This window comes from Pinus tabuliformis, chromosome 9 (assembly GCF_031772625.1).
Source record: "Pinus tabuliformis cultivar Carrire ecotype Pingquan chromosome 9, CPIR1, whole genome shotgun sequence".
Lineage (NCBI taxonomy): Eukaryota > Viridiplantae > Streptophyta > Pinopsida > Pinales > Pinaceae > Pinus > Pinus tabuliformis.
In genome coordinates, this window is record NC_142307.1 from 202,236,571 (window position 1) to 202,256,017 (window position 19,447).

General features: G+C 37.9%; 1 non-coding gene across 1 annotated transcript; it reads right to left on the reverse strand.

Annotated features, from left to right (window-relative positions):
* Positions 1-12,684: 12,684 nt before the first annotated feature.
* On the reverse strand, positions 12,685-12,758 carry TRNAR-CCG (transfer RNA arginine (anticodon CCG)). The gene has a single exon. It is a non-coding gene; the product is annotated as a tRNA-Arg (tRNA).
* Between the last annotated feature and the right edge of the window lie 6,689 nt (positions 12,759-19,447).

A 19,447-nucleotide genomic window follows, 5' to 3' on the forward strand; every position in this document is an offset into this window, starting at 1 on the left:
AATATCTAGTGAGAAAATTATGCGTGAAGTAATAAAGAAAATCAAAGAACCGTCTCTGGATGACATCACAAAAAAAGAAAATCATCCCTAATAGTTCCAATATTCCTAGAATTTATGGTGCTCCTAAAGTCCATAAACCTAACATACCTCTTAGACCTATAGTCAATAACATAGGTTCCCCTACTTACCTTCTAGTGAAACACCTAGCCAAAAAGCTTAGACCCCTGTCTGGTAATACCCCTTCTTATATTAAAGACTCATATTCTTTTGTTCAATGGATTAATAACATAGAAATGAAGGACGAGGATCTTATGGTTAGCTTTGATATTGTATCTCTTTATACTATGATTCCTATTGATGAAGCTATTAATATCATGAGAAACATCACGGATAAAGAAATTGTGGATCTTCTGGAGCTTTTCTTAAAATCCTCTTACTTCAGTTTCAAAGGTAAAATTTATGAACAAACCCATGGTGTGGCTATGGGCTCTCCTCTATCCCCCATAGTTGCCAACATATTTATGGAGAACTTTGAACAAAAGGCTCTTAGGTCATTTCCATACACCCCTGAATAATGAAAAAGGTTTGTCGATGACATATTTTCCAAATGGAGTCATGGAAAAGAAAAACTTGACCTATTCCTCAATCACTCAAATAGCCTTTTTGACCACATAAAATTCACTATTGAAATTGAAAATAAAAACCAACTTCCCTTTCTTGATATCCTTCTAACCAAAAAAGAAGGGTCACTTGGTTTCCAAGTCTATAGAAAGAAAACCCATACAGAACGATATCTACATGCAAATTCTCATCACCACCCTAAACAGAAGATTGGCATCATTAAGACCTTAACCACTAGGGCGGCCAGAATATCTGATCCTGACCATTTAAATGATGAACTCAACCATCTTCACAAAGTGTTTGAATTAAATGGCTATAATAGGAATACCATTAAGAAAGCCATGCACCTATCCCTAAACAAGAATAATAATGATATCAAAGATAAAAATTTATCAACTCCTAAGGTCTCCCTTCCATACATAAAAGGCACCACTGATAAAATTACTAAAATTCTTAATAAACACAACATTAATGTAGCCTTCACCCCTGCCAACACCATCAGACAATTATTCAACTCAGTCAAGGATCCCATAAACCCTAACCTTCAAAAAGGTGTTTATGTTATTCCTTGCTCATGCGGAAAGGAATACATAGGTGAAACAAGTAGGTCTCTTAACATCAGAATTAAAGAACACACTGCCGACTTAAGAAGAGAAAGGACCTCAAAATCGGCCTTAGCAGAACATGTTCACTCTTCCTCTCATTACATCTACATGGAAGAAGTCAAACTAGTTAGAAAAGAAGACCACTATCTTAAAAGGAAAATCAAAGAAGCCATTGAAATAGAAAAAAGGAAGAACAACTTGAACCGAGACAATGGATTAAAACTAAGCAACACCTGGAAACCTTTACTTGAAATCTTAAAGAATCAATAATTAACTCATATCCCTTTTAATAATTTAATCCCTCCTCTCTCATTAAAAAATTAATAAAATAAAAATCAAAACAAGAAGGAAACATTATCTAACATCCTCCTTAAACAATAAAACAAAAACAAATATAAACATATAAATAAATAATTGGTTATTTCATAACTAATCATTTGATAATATTAAAATAAACTAAAATCATAATTTATTAATTATAATATTATAGTAACATATGAATTTAAATTAAGCATATAGTCATAATAACTCAAATTAAAACAATTAGAAATTAACAATAGGAATTATATATAAAATTATAGGGAATTAATTAAACAAATTAATTAATTAATTAAACAACTTAAGTAATTATTTAAAAAAATAATTAATTAATTAAACAAATTAATCAAATAATAAATAATTATTTAGTTATTTAATTAAAAATAATAATAATAAATAAATAAATAAATAATAAAAATAAAAATCTGAATATTAACAAACTAATTGGATAATGGTCGACCTAATTTCTTAGATTAATTCTTTCATATCCTATATATACCCTAAAATATAGCTCATGGATACATCATTAATATCTTTAGAATATCTATTGACGCATCCCCTGATGATGGACTCACTTGGTAGTCTGAAATGTTGGGTTCATAAAACTCTATAACAGGTCATTCCTCCTCTATCTAAAACCTACATGATGTACTAGAAACCTACAGGATGATCCTGTAGGAATTACAGGAAACCTACAAGATACAGCCGAGAGCTAATTGTGAGGTCATGGAGGTGTTGGGAAGCTTGGGAAAGGTGTGTGATGAGTGGAATGGGGTGTTAGAATGTCTAGGAGCACTTAGGAGTCAATATCCAAGATAAGAGATGGCTAGATTCGCTCAATATATCTAGGGGAATTTCAATGAAAAATGATAATAATAAAAAAAACTAGTGAGGGTGATGGTGGAACAAGAGATGGCTAAGGTGGATGAAGTGGAAGTGGCTACTAGTGATGAAGTCTGGGTCTCCTCCTGAAGTAATTGCTCTGCTTAAAACATGTGTGTCTTCCAAGAACTATGCAACAAGATACATTTTCATAAACTAAAAAAGAATGAATCAATTGCCTATATTATGCATGAATAAATTTGTTGAAGGGAATGAAAGCATGAATGAGATATTATTGCAGAAATGGAGATGAAAAAAGATGACAATGAAATCTGCCTTGCAACATGAATGAAATACTGAATCACAACAAACTCCAAAGCTCATACAAGAACTAGAAATTTGTGCTTTTGGGGCTGTTGAAGTGTCCCTTCCTCAATTCATGGTCCCAGAGGGAGGAAGTGAGGTCGAGACACCTACTGACAACCTTATGGTGATCCCTTTTTCTCCTTGCTAACCTTCTACTTGAAAGAAGGCACAAATGGAAGCAAACTATCACACAACCAATCTAATCTACACTGTTGTAACGGAAATGCATCTACTAAGCAAATGAACAATTAAAATATGAATCCATACTAGCATAAATGTACAATAAAGAGGAGACTTGGTTGCTAGGGTTGGGCCCTAACCCGAGCTTCAGCCCTGTGAGTTAACTCAGGGTTGGCTCAAACAAAACTCATTATTATTACCAAAACAATGGACTACATCAAAAACTGTCACAAGTCTTGCAGCTCGGAAATGGAGTAGATTTTTACAATCAAAAATATGAATCCCACTGAGGTCCTAGGCCTCTCCACTTATACATATAAAGTCTCCAATGACTTCCTTAAAATTAAGGAGGCTCGGCTCCCAAACTCGAGATAAACTAGTGCTTTGTCTTTCACTTGCTCGGCTCCCTTCTAGTCCTCATGATTTGGCTATTTGCACTAGGAGATGATGGAGGAATATTCGAATGGAGGGGTAGTAAATGAGGAGGATTTACCTCCTATAACCCCTCTCCCTTGTCCCATTCGAGTTTTGACCATGGTCTTTGCCAAAATTCCTTGCTTTTATCCTTTAATTCTCCATTAAATGCACATTAGACCACAAAGCAAAATATCCAACTCTAACTCATCTCATAAAAAAATATGATCAAAAGTATGCAATAAATTATGAGAATAGTTGGTTTGAATAAGCTATGAGGTGAATTAAGGCCCATATAATTACCCAATGATGAGCTTCATGAATTAGGACCTATGCATGTCTGTAGTATTATGGGCTTATAGGACGACATGTAAGAAACTGATAGGACAAACACCTTTTAGGCTTGTCTATGGAGTGCAAGCCATAATTCCTATGGAATACATCATGCCTAGTCTACGCATAGCAGCGCTTATAGGTATGATAGTGTTATGAAACCAGCTTAAGAAAAGATAGAAAAGATAGATCAACGCCTTAGAATTCAGCCTCTTCGAGGGGGCAACCTCCTTTACATTACATAAATGAACAATTCTTTGATGATACAAATGACAAAAACTCCTTTGTATATATAGGAGTCTAAGGAGTCACAATATAATCCAGCCGACCTAACAATAATAATATAAAGCCACAAAAATAACAATAGAGGGATTCTATGGGGCACAGAAATAACAACATGGGGGTAATAGGGGCACAACAATGTAAATAAGGGGTATAACTACAATAGTAATGGGGTAATCACTAGTATTATAGGGACCCAACATGCCCCTCTCCTTCAAAAAAGTGTTGTCCTCAACGCTTGAGTAGTTCTGGATACTTCTGCATAAAATTCTCATCCTCCCATGTGGAATCTTCAGCGGATAAGTTCTTCCACTTGATAAGATACTTTGAAATTGATCGATTTCGTAGCTGTTGAGTTCTTGTTTATGTGACTTCTTCCGGTTCCAATATAATTTTTCCTTCCTCATCAAGTTCTGGCAATATTGTTTGAACTGGGAGCTTGTCGCCTATAACCTTCTTTAAACATAAAACATGGAAAATTGGGTGCAATCGAGAAGCTGCAGGAAGCTCCAATTTGTATGCCATAGTACCAATCTTTTGCAACACCTTGTACGGACCATAATACTTTGGTGATAATTTATTATCCTTCTTAGCTTGCTTTAGGGACATTTGCTTATATGGTTGTAGCCGTAGGAATACCCAATCACCTACATCAAAACTTCTTTCACTGCGATGTTGATCTGCCTGTTGTTTCATTCTATTTTGTGCCAACAGAAGGTTATCCTTTAAGAGTTGGAGGACTTGTTGCTGATGTTCGATGTGATGTTCCACTGCCTGAACCTTAGAATTTTCTCTTAAATATGATGTGATGGATGGTGGTTGATACCCATAAAGTGCCATAAATGGGGTCATTTTTGTTGCTGTATGGAAGGAAGTGTTATACCACCATTCAGCCAGAGGCAACCATTTGACCCATTGTGTCTGTTTATCAGATACAAAGCAACGAAGATATCCTTCCAAACATTTGTTTACTATCTCAGTGTTCCCATCAGATTGAGGATGATAAGATGAGCTATGAGCTAACTGAGTACCAAGACAAGAAAATAATTCTGTCCAAAAATTTCCAGTGAAAATGGGATCTCTGTCACTTACAATAATCTTTGGGTTTCCATGTAGCTTTTGAATTGTTTCCATAAATGCAGTAGAAACTGTACTGGCTTTAAATGGATGTGATAATGCACAAAAGTGTGCATACTTGGTAAGTCTGTCAACTACCACCATGATGACACTCTTTCCCTCAGACTTGGGTAAACCTGTGATAAAATCCATTGAAACCTCCTCCCAACGTTGGCTTGGAATGGATAAAGGTTGTAATAGACCCGGTGTCTTAATTGTTTCAACTTTATTTTGTTGGCAAACCAAACATTCCGCCACAAACTTTTGAATATCTGATTTAAGGCCATCCCAAAAAAATTCCTTCTTAACCCTGTGGTAAGTTTTTAAAAATCCCGAGTGCCCTCCTAAGGGAGAAGTGTGCAATTCCATAAGAATCTTTTGTTTTAGCTGGGAATTCTTACAGAGGTATAAGCGATCTTTGTACCATAATGAATCATTTTGCCAGCTAAATGTATCAGACGTACTGGAATCTTGTTGTAGCTTTCGAATAAGTGCCCACACTTCTTCATCATTCTTCCATTCCTCCCTTGCTTCATTTATCCAATCTGGTTGGATAATAGAAATGGTGCACAACAATGCTTCCACATCCTCATCCTTTCTTGAGAGTGCATCTGCCACCACATTTTGCTTCCCTTTTTTGTAGATGATTTCAAAGTCATAACCCAACATCTTTGTGACCCACTTTTGTTGCTCTTCAGAGGATAATCTTTGTTCTAAAAAGTATTTAAGGCTATCATGATCCGTTTTTACCTTGAAGTGTCTTCCCATTAGGTAGGGTCGCCATTTCTTAAGTGCATGGAGTATTGCCAACATTTCCTTCTCATAAATAGCTTTGCTTAAAAACTTTCCCTTGATTGGACGACTTTCAAAAGCAATGGGTCTTTCATCTTGCATTAGAACAGCACCAATTCCATTTCCTGAAGCATCACATTCCACAATAAAGGTTTTTGTGAAGTCCGGTGTAGCTAAGACCGGTGCTTGGCACATTGCCTCTTTAAGATGTTCAAAGGCCTTTGTTGCTTCCGGAGTCCATGAAAATGCATCTTTCTTCAACAATGTTGTTAGAGGTGCTGCTATTCTCCCATAATTAAACTTACGATAATACCCTGTCAACCTAAGAAATCCTCGCAGATGCTTTATGGATGTGGGGATTTTCCATTCCTTAATGGCTTTAATTTTGCTAGGGTCTACCTTAACTCCTTCATGAGATACAATATGACCCAAATATTCCACCTCCTGGACTCCAAAGAAACATTTGGATCTTTTTGCATATAATTGTTTCTCCTCCAATAGTTGTAGCACCCTGTCAACATGTTCAACATGATCCTTCCAAGACTTGCTGTAGATTAGTATATCATCAAAAAATACTAACACAAATTTTCTAAGGAATGGTTTGAAAATTGAATTCATCAAACCTTGAAATGTTGAAGGTGCATTGGTAAGGCCAAAAGGCATGACCAAAAATTCATAATGACCCTCATGAGTTTTAAATGTTGTTTTCGGAATGTCTTCAATCTTCATTCTGATTTGATGATATCCCGAACGAAGATCCAACTTGGTGAAGTAAATTGATCCATGCAATTCATCCAGTAATTCATCAATGACAGGAATGGGGAACTTATCTTTAATAGTGAGCTTGTTGAGCTCCCTATAATCCGGACACATGCGCCATGATCCATCCTTCTTGTGCACCAATACTACTGGAGCAGAGAAAGAACTTTGACTTGGTTGAATTATACCAGCCTCTAGCATTTCTGCAACCATACGTTCAATTTCACTTTTTTGGACATAGGGATATCTGTACGGCCTGATGTTTGGAGGAACACTTCCTGGAATCAGATGAATAGCATGATCATGATCACGCATAGGTGGGAGACCTTTGGGAGTCTCAAATACCTTGGAATGATTGTCCAGGACTTTTTGGAGATCTGGAGAAATAGATGATTCCGATGTGGAAACATCTAGCGAACATAATTGTGCAATTACACCTCTTTGCTCCTTTTTTAGAAGCTTTGTCATACCATTAGAGCTGATTATCTTTCCTGGTTTCCCTGCAATACCCCTTAATTCAACTTCCTTTCCTTCTGTAGAAAATTTGATGAAAAGTTCTTGAAAATTAAAAGCTATTGTACCCAAGGATTGTAGCCATTGGACTCCTAGTACAACATCAGCACCTCCCATTGGAATGGAAAGCATTGGGCTAGTCAATACATATTCTCCCATGGATAGCTTGATATTATGGCACCTTCCAGAGCAATTTATTGTTCCTCCATTTGCAATCATCACTTGACACTCTGGTGCTGGATATAGGAAGCAATTCAATTCTTTTGCTACCCTACAATGAATAAAATTGTGGGTGCTTCCTGAATCAATCAACACTATTACCTTTTTCTTCTTGATTTGTCCTTCTATCTTGATGGTTTGAGGAGTGGTAATTCCCGCCAATGCATTACAAGATATGGTCGGATTTATTTGTTCTTCATCTAGGCTTTGTTCCTGGAGTATATCTTCTTCTTTTGACCTTTCTTGCTCCTTTTCTTCTTCCTCTTCACAATCTATGTAGAATAATTTCTTCTCAGCACACTTATGACCTTTAGTGTATTTGCTATCACAACTGTAACAAAGCCCTTTTGCTCTTTTTTCTTCCAATTGTTGTGGTGTCAACCTTATAGGTTGTGGAAGACTAGGGGCAACAACACTTCCGTCTTTATAGTTGTGAGTGGTATGCTTCCTGGTTGCCATAATTTTGCTTTCCATTTTTCTTGCTAACCTGAATGCCTTCTCTAATGAATCAGGTTCCCAAAGGCGAACATCATGTTGGATATTATCCTTTAAAGACCCTATGAACACATCAATCCTATGCTCCTCTGGAATATCTTTTACCCTTATGTTCAATTTTTGGAACTCCTCAATGTGCTCCATTACTGAACCCTTTTGTTTGAGACTTATCAATTGGCTAAAAAAAGTGTTGCTTTTTGTATCTTCATAATGTGCTATCAATTCTTCCGTAAAAATTGCCCAAGTGATCAATTTTTTATGAGAGCAAAGCCATTGATACCATACAAACTGATTTGGTTCCAAATATACAGTTGCCATACGTACCTTTTGTGTGTTTTGCACATTATTGAGATCGAAGAACTGCTCCATCTGTAATATCCATGTGGCGGGATCCTTGCCATCAAACTTCCTCATATCGATTTTTGGAATATGGTGGGTCTTCGATCCAACATTAGCATCTATGGAATCATGATTAACATTACTTTTGTTCACATCATGAGTTTCCTTTACAACCTATTCACCATTAGTAAGTATTTCTTGTAGAAAATTTGTCAAATTTGTCTTCAAATCTGCCATGTCTGTCTTCAAATCTGTCTTCAAATCATCCATCTTAGCTTCCATGCCCTTTATCTTAGATTCCACGCCATTTATCTTAGATTCCACGCCACTTATCTTAGCATCTGTTAGCTTTTGTGAGCGTGACATTTGTTGCACTTGTTCTTGTAATTTTGATATATCATGTAGCATTTCTTCCTCTTCTTCATGAGTCATGCTAGAGCTTTCAGGTTCCTTACTAGGTGTTTGCATTTTCTTTCCTCGGGGCATCAGTTACTGATAATAATGCTTTACTATGCCCTTTGAATTCCGTTAAACCAAGCTTACACAAAAATTTGAAAAAAAAACTACACACCTTTTTTCACTTTATAGAAGCCTGATATTGAATCTGATGTATCTTTGTAATTTCAAATCATCCAGTTCTGAAATTGTTACCTGTAGTAGCCTTCTGCGTCCTCTTTCCAATGCCACAAGTCTGACCCAAATTGGATTCTCCAAGGAAGAGTTATGTGAAATATCCCACAGTGACTTTCTTTTAGACTAGTTCAGTAGAGTGAACTTGTACGATGTGCCACGAGTCATTGTTTCAACCTTTGAATCTGAAACACGCATACAAGAAACTAAAGTCTGTCCTCTTTCTGTACCTTCTTACAAAATTTCAATCCGATCCCCAGAGAGAAAGTTATGACGATTTTCCCCAGGTCACCTGTTTTGAATGTAATTCAGAAGTCTGCAAAAAGACCAACTTCCTCAGATCATATCTCTGCAAATATCACGCGAAAAGCTCTGAAATTCGGATCCAAGGTTCAGCGTGATTTCTTCTCAAACGGGTTTTTTTTGCAACTTCTGAAACATCACAAAAAAAAATTTATAGCGAAAATTCCATGATGACCTGTTTGGAGCAGCGAAACCCTAGAATCCAAAGCTCTGATACCAAATGTTATGAAACCAGCTCAAGAAAAGATAGAAAAGATAGATCAACGCCTTAGAATTCAGCCTCTTCGAGGGGGCAACCTCCTTTACATTACATAAATGAACAATTCTTTGATGATACAAATGACAAAACCTCCTTTGTATATATAGGAGTCTAAGGAGTCACAATATAATCCAGCCGACCTAACAATAATAATATAAAGCCACAAAAATAACAATAGAGGGATTCTATGGGGCACAGAAATAACATGGGGTTAATAGGGGCACAACAATGTAAATAAGGGGTATAACTACAATATTAATGTGGTAATCACTAGTATTATAGGGACCCAACAGACAGATTGCGGAGCCCTGGAGTAGAGGCTCGCACAGTTGGAGGAACTCAAAGAAGAATGATCTTTGGTTGGATTTCACCAGCAGGTACAAAAGAAACGTGAAAAGGCATGGCACAATCAACATATTAAGTTGTGCACCTTTAAGGTGAAAAATTTGGTGTTGTTGTATGATAGTAAGTCTGATAAATTCCCGGGGAAGCTCAAAATGCATTGGCTGGGACCATATGTTATTAAGGAGATCACAGATGGTCGTGCGGTGCAGTTGGTAAAGTTAAATGGAGAACCTTTCCTAGGAAAAGTGAATGGTAATCATTTGAAACCATACACAGGTGGCCTGGCCATCTGACTAGCCTACAGAAGCTTAGTAGTAGCACTCCAGGCAACTGAAAGGAGGTGCGAAACTAGAAACTACTCTGCCCTGGGACTATGTGATGTCAAGACTGCACGCAGTAGCGAAGTGTCATAGGGTCCGCGATAGTGCGAGGGTAGCTACGCTGCCACACGGGTCAGCTGGAAAGTGACCGTTACAGTCACTATTCATGATGTGATGCTTGGTTTGAGACCAAATGGAGTGGGAGGCATGCATTTAAGGCAAACTTTATGGGATATATTCTTGAAAATCTACCACCAATCGAGAATTAATGGAATGAATGTGGGGGGAATGGTCGAATTCAAATTCAAAATGAACTATAAATTACAAAGGGTTGTCCACCAAACAACACTTGGGAATTTTAGAACTAACTTGTTGCACGCTCAAACATTCATGAACCGGGACTTGTTCGATCTTCTAAAGGTGAATTCGTTACTTGAGCAATTACCGAAGATCTTGAGAGAATTGTGGAATCGCACTATGGAAACACCCGAAGAAGCCATGGATAACAGAGCAATGACTGCTGAGAAAGCCGCACATACCATTATGGAAGTGGAAGCCCCAGAAAGTGCTAGGATAGTCGCAGAAATCCCTAAATCACCGCGCACAACGAGACCCAAGAAAGACAAGCAGGCCATGGTACCGATGCACATATCACCTAGAAATCTATTGAGGACTAGGCTCACCATGGAAGAAAATGGGAAGGCTATCAATTTGGAGGACGATGAGGAAGAAGAGTTAGAAGAAATCGTGTTTGAGGAGGAGGATGTAGATATGGAGGTTGAAACCCAAGGTACGAACCCCCTAACCAAGTTGCTTGCATATGTTCCGCCATGGAAGGGTAAAGCAAAGGTGCCCAAAGATATATATGAGATCAAGAGCTATTTTCAAACTTCCCTGCTCCCTAATGACATTATTTTTTAAGGAGCACACTTAGGATGAGTACCTATACTGAAATTTTAAGATTGGGACCTCACAGACCACGAGAAGTTCCCACATTTGGCAACCGTGTAGCTAATGTGTGAGAAGAAAGACGCGCCGACTGGAATATAGATTTGGAGCCACACAAATGGCTAAGAGGAGTTCAGAAAGCAAGGTTTTTAAACCTGCTCTGGGTGCTACATTACCACCATTCTATATTACAACATAGAGATCCATTAGAACACTTACTATATAAGTAAAATAGTGGAAGAACATGAATCCTGACCAAAATTTCTCTGATTTCTGAAAGCGGAGAATTGGCTATATGGATTGTTAGTATAGGCTCGAGGATCATAAATTGTTAATAAGAAGGGGGTGAAAAGAAATTCTCTCCTTCGTCGCGATAAGAAACTGTATCACTGTCACTTCCGTTACAAGGAACTCGATTTGATCCTTTTTCCTGATAAGGAAACTCAACTTTCATTTTTTTCTTTTTATTTATTTACAAGGAAGACCGTAAAACGTAAAACCAAAATAGTTCACTCAGAACACCTTTTAAGAGATTACGTGGAACGATCAGATCAAATAAACCATGACCAAATAAATGCTCAGTCACCTGAAAATCTTCAATCACTTTCTGACCTAATGTCTGTTCGATTACTCTTTTACCTGCAAATGCAATGTACGCTTTAGGTTCGGCAATAATAATATCTCCCAACATGCCAAAACTAGCAGTCACTCCACTAGTTGTCGGTGACGTCAGAATCGATATATATATAACAACTTTTTCTCCTTCTGATGAATATATAATGCAGAAGCTATTTTAGCCATTTGCATTAAACTAAAACTTCCTTCTTGCATACGTGCTCCTCCGGAAGCACACACCATAATTAATTGAAGAGATTCCGCGGTAGTGCGCTCGATCAGACGGGTTATTTTCTCACCTACTACAGAGCCCATACTACCTCCCATGAACTGAAAATCCATAACTCCGAGTGCGAGAGTAAGACCATTTAATTGACCTATGCTTGTTTTAATAGCATCAGTTAAACCTGTCTCTATTTGATAGAAAGTGATATGATCCTTATAAGATTCATCCTCAGAATTAAGATTATCAGAATGAGAAGGTTCATTCTCAGAATAAAATTGAAGAACATCTAGAGTGTACATGTCTTCATCCATAGGACGCCAAGTGTCACGATCAATTGGAAGTTCTATTCTATCTGAACTATTCATTTGCAGATAATATCCACATTCTTTACAAACACTTTGATTCTCTCTCAAGAATCTGAGATATAGTAAGTTCTCGCAATTATCGCATTGAGCCCATAACTTCTTAATTTTAGCGTAATCAATACTTTTATTCTTGTTTTTCTCCATCTCATTGGCATCCTTACTATCCCTTTTGACCGAATTTTTTAGTAATGCAGTTATTTTACGCTTTTCTTCGAACCACTCCTTTATAGACATAGAGTTTTCCTTCCATATAAAGGTGAAAATTGTTACTTTTCCTATCTTATTTTGTATGAAGAGAAGTCGTATAAGTATAAATACAATGATGAAAATTATTAATCAATAGTGGAATGAATCATTGAGAAATCATTTCCATTCATTATTGATTAGGAATCTGAAGTATCGATCCGGGATTATGATAGAATACTTTATTCTATTATAAAGAAAGATTCTCTCCTATACCGCAATGGAAAGGAATTTTCATTTAAAATACAACATCTTTTGGGCTAGAAGGGATTTGAACCCTTGACTTCATGGTCCGGAACCATGAGCTCTGATCCACTGAGCTACCAACCCTATCGAATGATCTATAAGATCATTGTAAAGGATGAATAGGATTCGTTATCGAATGCTTGACCCAAAAAAATTTTCATAAATAACTCTGTTTGAGATATTTAACCTTGGAAATATCTATATATCAATATCTACATAGATATTGATATATAGATATTAATATATGGAAATTCCATATATTGATATCTGAAATTCCATATCTCCGCTCACGATTTGGACTAATATTTGGGGTAGTAGTAAAAGATTGGGCCGAGTCCGATTGGTAGAACGAAAGTCACTGGATTACAAGCGATCAATCACATCAAATTCAAATTTGATCTCCTTCCATATTTCACAAGCAGCAGCTAGTTCAGGACTCCATTTACAAGCTTCACGGATCACTTCATTACCTTCACAAGCAAGATCACGTCCTTCATTACGAGCTTGCACACAAGCTTCTAGAGCAACCCGATTAGCTACTGCACCAGGTGCATTTCCCCAAGGATGTCCCAAAGTTCCCCCACCAAACTGTAGTACGGAATCATCCCCAAAGATCTCGGTCAGAGCAGGCATATGCCAAACGTGAATACCTCCTGAAGCTACGGGCAGAACACCTGGCATAGATACCCAATCTTGAGTGAAGTAAATACCACGACTTCGATCTTTTTCGATAAAATCATCACGCAGTAGATCAACAAACCCTAAAGTTACATCTCGTTCCCCTTCAAGTTTACCTACTACAGTACCGGCATGAATATGATCTCCACTGGACATACGCAATGCTTTAGCTAGTACCTGAAAATGCATACCATGATTTCTTTGTCTGTCAATAACTGCATGCATCGCGTGGTGAATGTGAAGAAGTAGGCCATTGTCTCGGAAATAATGAGCCAAAGAAGTATTTGCGGTAAAACCTCCCTTCAGGTAGTCATGCATAACGATAGGAACTCCCAATTCTCTTGCAAATACTGCCCTTTTCATCATTTCTTCACATGTACCTGCAGTAGCATTCAAATAATGTCCCTTAATTTCACCCGTCTCAGCCTGAGCCTTATTAATTGCTTCCGCACAAAAGACAAAATGATCTCTCCAGCACATGAATGGTTGGGAATTTACGTTCTCATCATCCTTAGTAAAATCGAGTCCACCACAGAGACATTCGTAAACTGCTCTACCATAGTTTTTGGCTGATAGACCCAATTTTGGTTTGATAGTACATCCCAATAAAGGACGACCATATTTGTTCAATTTATCTCTTTCAACTTGGATACCATGAGGTGGACCCTGAAAAGTTTTGGAATAAGAAGGGGGAATCCGCAAATCTTCCAAACGTAGAGCCCGTAAGGCCTTGAATCCAAATACATTACCTACAATGGAATTGAACAAGTTAGTAACAGAACCTTCTTCGAAAAGGTCTAAGGGGTAAGCTACATAGGCAATAAATTGAGTCTCCTCTCCAGGAACGGGCTCGATGTCATAGCATCGCCCCTTGTAACGATCGAGACTAGTAAGTCCATCGGTCCAAACAGTGGTCCATGTACCGGTGGAAGATTCAGCAGCTACTGCTGCTCCCGCTTCTTCAGGTGGCACCCCGGGTTGAGGAGTTACTCGAAATGCTGCCAAGATATCTGTATCTTTGGTCTGATATTCAGGAGTAGAATAAGTTAATCTGTAATCTTTAACACCAGCTTTGAATCCGACACTAGCTTTAGTCTCTGTTTTTGGTGACATAAGTCCCTCCTTTATTAATAATTATTTCTCACAAGGACGAGGTCTGCTCGACATGGACCGAACGTAAACAATCAATTTTTACAGAAATATCCTACAAAAAGTCATCCGTTATTGGGGTGCTAGATACACTCTCATTGTATAATGTTCTTTATGTATGACGCAACCCAATCTTTGCTCTTGAAGTTCTTCCTCCATGGATTGACCCGAGAACCTTTCAGTGGTTAAACTAGTTCATGAATGAAATCAAGGAACCGAATGGACCTTTGACCATAATGGTGCGAATTGTCCAAAAATACATATACAGATGTGCATATGAAGAGAAGAGATAATGATCAATGAGAGAAAGGTCATGAATATCAAGTTTCATATTTCACAGATGATCTGGACATAATTTTGAAGTATTTTCGATTTTAGTTATGGATAAATTGGTTCTAGTTATAGATAAATCGAAGACTTCCTCATGATCCTTATTCATATCCATCTACCTACTTCATATTCCAAATATGGATGAATTTAAACTTTTCAATAAAGTTGGATTTTACCAAGGTGGTAACTTCCATTTATTATTTACTGGTCTGATCAACCCAATATGGAACATTTTTTTTTTTTTTATTGATGATATTGGCAAAATCATATTTATATATTCTTCATGGAAATTATTTCCATTTTTGTATGAGAAAAAATCCTCTTGTTCTTGGGGTTTCCGCAAGTGTAGAAACAAATGTGGGACGTATTGCTCAAATCATTGGCCCAGTACTGGATGTCTCTTTTCCTCCAGGTAATATGCCTAATATTTACAATTCATTGATAGTTAAGGGTCAAGGTACAGCCGGTCAAGAAATTCAGGTTACTTGTGAGGTACAACAATTATTAGGAAATCATAAGGTTAGAGCTGTAGCTATGAGTGCTACAGATGGTTTGACGAGAGGAATGAGAGTGATTGACACGGGAGCTCCTCTAAGTGTTCCAGTTGGTGGAGCTACTCTCGGACTTATTTTCAATGTTCTTGGAGAACCTGTCGATAATTTGGGTCCTGTAGATGCTGGCATAACATCTCCTATTCATAGACCTGCTCCCGCCTTTACAGAGTTGGATACAAAATTATCCATCTTCGAAACAGGCATTAAAGTAGTAGATCTTTTGGCTCCTTACCGCCGTGGGGGAAAAATTGGTTTATTTGGAGGAGCTGGAGTGGGTAAAACAGTACTCATTATGGAGTTGATCAACAACATTGCTAAGGCTCATGGAGGGGTATCTTTATTTGGAGGAGTAGGAGAACGTACCCGTGAAGGGAATGATCTTTACATGGAAATGAAAGAATCGGGAGTAATTGATGAACAAAAAATATCAGAATCAAAAGTGGCTCTGGTCTATGGTCAGATGAATGAACCACCGGGAGCTCGCATGAGAGTCGGTTTAACTGCTCTAACCATGGCCGAATATTTCCGAGATGTCAATGAGCAAGACGTACTATTATTTATTGATAACATCTTCCGTTTTGTCCAAGCGGGATCAGAGGTATCCGCCCTATTAGGCAGAATGCCTTCCGCCGTGGGTTATCAGCCAACTCTTAGCACGGAAATGGGTTCTTTGCAAGAGAGAATTACTTCCACAAAAAAGGGATCCATAACCTCGATTCAAGCAGTTTATGTACCTGCTGACGACTTGACCGACCCTGCTCCTGCTACGACATTTGCACATTCAGATGCTACTACCGTACTATCGAGAGGATTAGCTGCGAAGGGTATCTATCCAACAGCGGATCCTTTAGATTCAACATCGACTGTGCTCCAGCCTTGGATCGTAGGCGAAGAACATTATGAAACTGCACAAGGGGTTAAGCAAACTTTACAATGTTATAAGGAACTTCAAGACATTATAGCTATTCCTAGACTGGATGAATTATCGGAGGAAGATCGTTTAATCGTGGCAAGAGCAAGAAAAATTGAACGTTTCCTATCACAACCCTTTTTCGTAGCAGAGGTATTCACAGGTTCCCTGGGCAAATATGTGGGTCTCATGGAAACAATTAGAGGTTTTCAAATGATCCTTTCTGGAGAATTAGATGGTCTTATCGAACAGTCTTTTTATTTGGTGGGTAATATTGATGAAGCTACCGCGAAGGCTATAAACTCCAGCATGGAAAGTTAATTCTGAAAATGACCCTAAATCTTCGTGTACTGTCTCCTAATCGAGTCATTTGGGATTCAGAAGTTAAAGAAATAATTCTATCTACTAATAGTGGTCAAATTGGTGTATTACCCAATCATGCTTCACTTGTGGCACCTGTAGATATAGGAGTTATGAAAATACGTCTCAATGGGCAGTGGTCCACTATGGCTATGATGGGCGGTTTCGCCAAGATAGACAGTGATAGAATAACTATATTGGTAAATAATGCAGAGAGAGATGTTGACATCGATCCCCGAGAAGCCCAGGAAAATTTTCGAATAGCTAAAGCTGACTTAGCTCGAGCCGAAGGCAAAAGACAAGCAATTGAGGCTGATTTAGCTCTGAAAAGGGCTAGAACTCGATTAGAGGCTATCAATGCTAGCCCCCCCGTCTCTAATTAACATTTTCTATAATGATCTGAAAAATGGATTCAATGTTCCGCCTCGATCCAAACACGTGGAGTAAAACTTATTAGATACCATTGAAAACTCGATGGCATCTAATAAGTTTACCTACTATTGGATTTGAACCAATGACTCTCGCTGTATGAAAGCGATACTCTAACCACTGAGTTAAGTGGGTCATTTATTCTCATAGGTAGAGTTGGATTTATAAACGATTCTAAATCGAAATCGAATTAAATGTATAGACAATGTATGTGTCCCTGGCACAGCTCGAACTTATTGGAACGTATTGGATCATAGTATTGGATCATGAAATATCTACCTTGACATAAAGTGATCCATCTGGTTAGTATAGTAGTGTATCACCAAGACTGGCAAGGAAGGGCTATAGCTCAGCAAGGTAGAGCACCTCGTTTACACGTGCGCCAATGGTTTTCGGGAGAGTTTATCGATTCGTCCGATCCACGAAATAGATTCTATGTGAAATAGTCTTACTCTATAAATTTGTTTCTCTGGGGAACAATAGCATGACAAAGATTAAGTTCGATCTGATTCGAATTACGGATCTAATTGATATGGTCAATCCCAGCTCTGTTCAATGCCAGGCATAATGAGTATAATACGGGGACCTCAAAATAGATTCTTTTCGCTCTATGAACTTTTAGGTGTATGAAGTGTCATATTTTACTTTTGGAGCGATAGAAGAGACTCTATTTGAGTCAATCTATGCCCGAGCAAGGCAGACCTACGTCAAAAAAACCTTTTGAATAACTTTGGGATTGCTTCCGAAGGGTAAGAATTTGGAGCACACGGAGCCATATTAGTATCTTACCGGAAAGAGGAGAATGGCAGACTAACCGATCTTTCCATCAGTTAATGAAAGAGCCCAATGAGAGAAAATGCATGTTGGGTTCTTGGAACAGTTCAAATTATTTTGATAATAAGAACTTTGATCTGTTCTACCGAGAAGGTCTATACATTCCACTAAGTGATACTATTTATATATATCCCCTCATAGTCCGTCCCTATGACTTGGCCTTGAAAAGTCTTTCAGATCATATCAATCTCATGTCCTTATCTAGATCAATGGATGGGAACGTTGGACTAGAGCAGGCATATTAGTATTTTGGATCGATCGAGATTGATCCGATACCAGATGATCAAACCTATAAACTATTTTTATTTTTTTTTATCGCTAGTTCTTCGAAAAATTCGAGAGTTCTCTCGAATATCAGATGTTCCAAGCAATCCATAGAGCAGTCAAAGTATCGATCGGACATGTGACTTTTAGCTCCATCCAAACGCAACGCATTCCGTTAGGGTTGAACAAAATTTCCGTTCAATCGAAAATCCCGGATGTATCTATCCCTTTGCTAAATATCGGGGAGAAGATCTTGATCAACTAGGATTCTCTACAATAAGTTATGTGCGGTAAATCGAGCCTATTTTTGAACCATAGAAGTGGCAAGTACGACGGATATTCCGAATACTTGGGCAGAGAAATTCTTTGGAGTTGATCCATCCCAGCTAAAGGCGAACCTTTGGTTCGTTCTCTTTCTTCACCTAAGATCATCACATGGTTTTTGAGACCCAAGATTTTCATATTGGGACAAACACTCTTCCTTGCCTCTAGTTTCGTTCTGGTAACATATCACAAAAATGCAATCTACCGGCTATGCATATTAGATCTACATCTGGACCAACGTTTGCTTTAATCTACCCCACTATTTTATAGAATACACATATTTCATGGAATGCGTTCTGGAACAAATAATAGAATAAAGAAGTCTTTTGGGTTGGGACGAAAGAAAGAAACTATTACCCCTTGTCCAGAAATTATGTGGACAACGACCCAAAAGAAGCTGCTTTCTGCCCCGTTACAAATAGATCTCTACTCGGCAATAGATCTATCCGAAATGATTTTATATCATTGTGAGATGAGTGGGCTCATCTCATAACGAACTTATATGTGAAAGATTTTATACGTTCCATGGATCGATTGACGCCTAGCAATTCTGTTCGCTTGATCTAAACTTTCAAACGAATTAACTGAAAGACAACAATCAAATTTATATTTTATTCATCAAATGTTCACTATCTCCGTCGGTAGATGAGCCTTTAAATTTGTATCTTTGTCCCATAACCTGCATAATAATATAACAAAGAACTTGATTGTATCCTAACCGTGCATGTAAGATAACAAAATTTTCCAGATTGGAAAACCCTATACCTTCTAATACGAGAAGGAAGGATACAAGTTCAAATGGTCTAGATTCATCGAATCTGAATATATGATAAGCGAATAGGGTCAAACTTGTCGACACAGCCACAACCTTGATCATTTTAAACAACGACTCTCCGATCAAATACCCTGCCCAGAGTTGTTCAGATGGACAAGATCTTAGT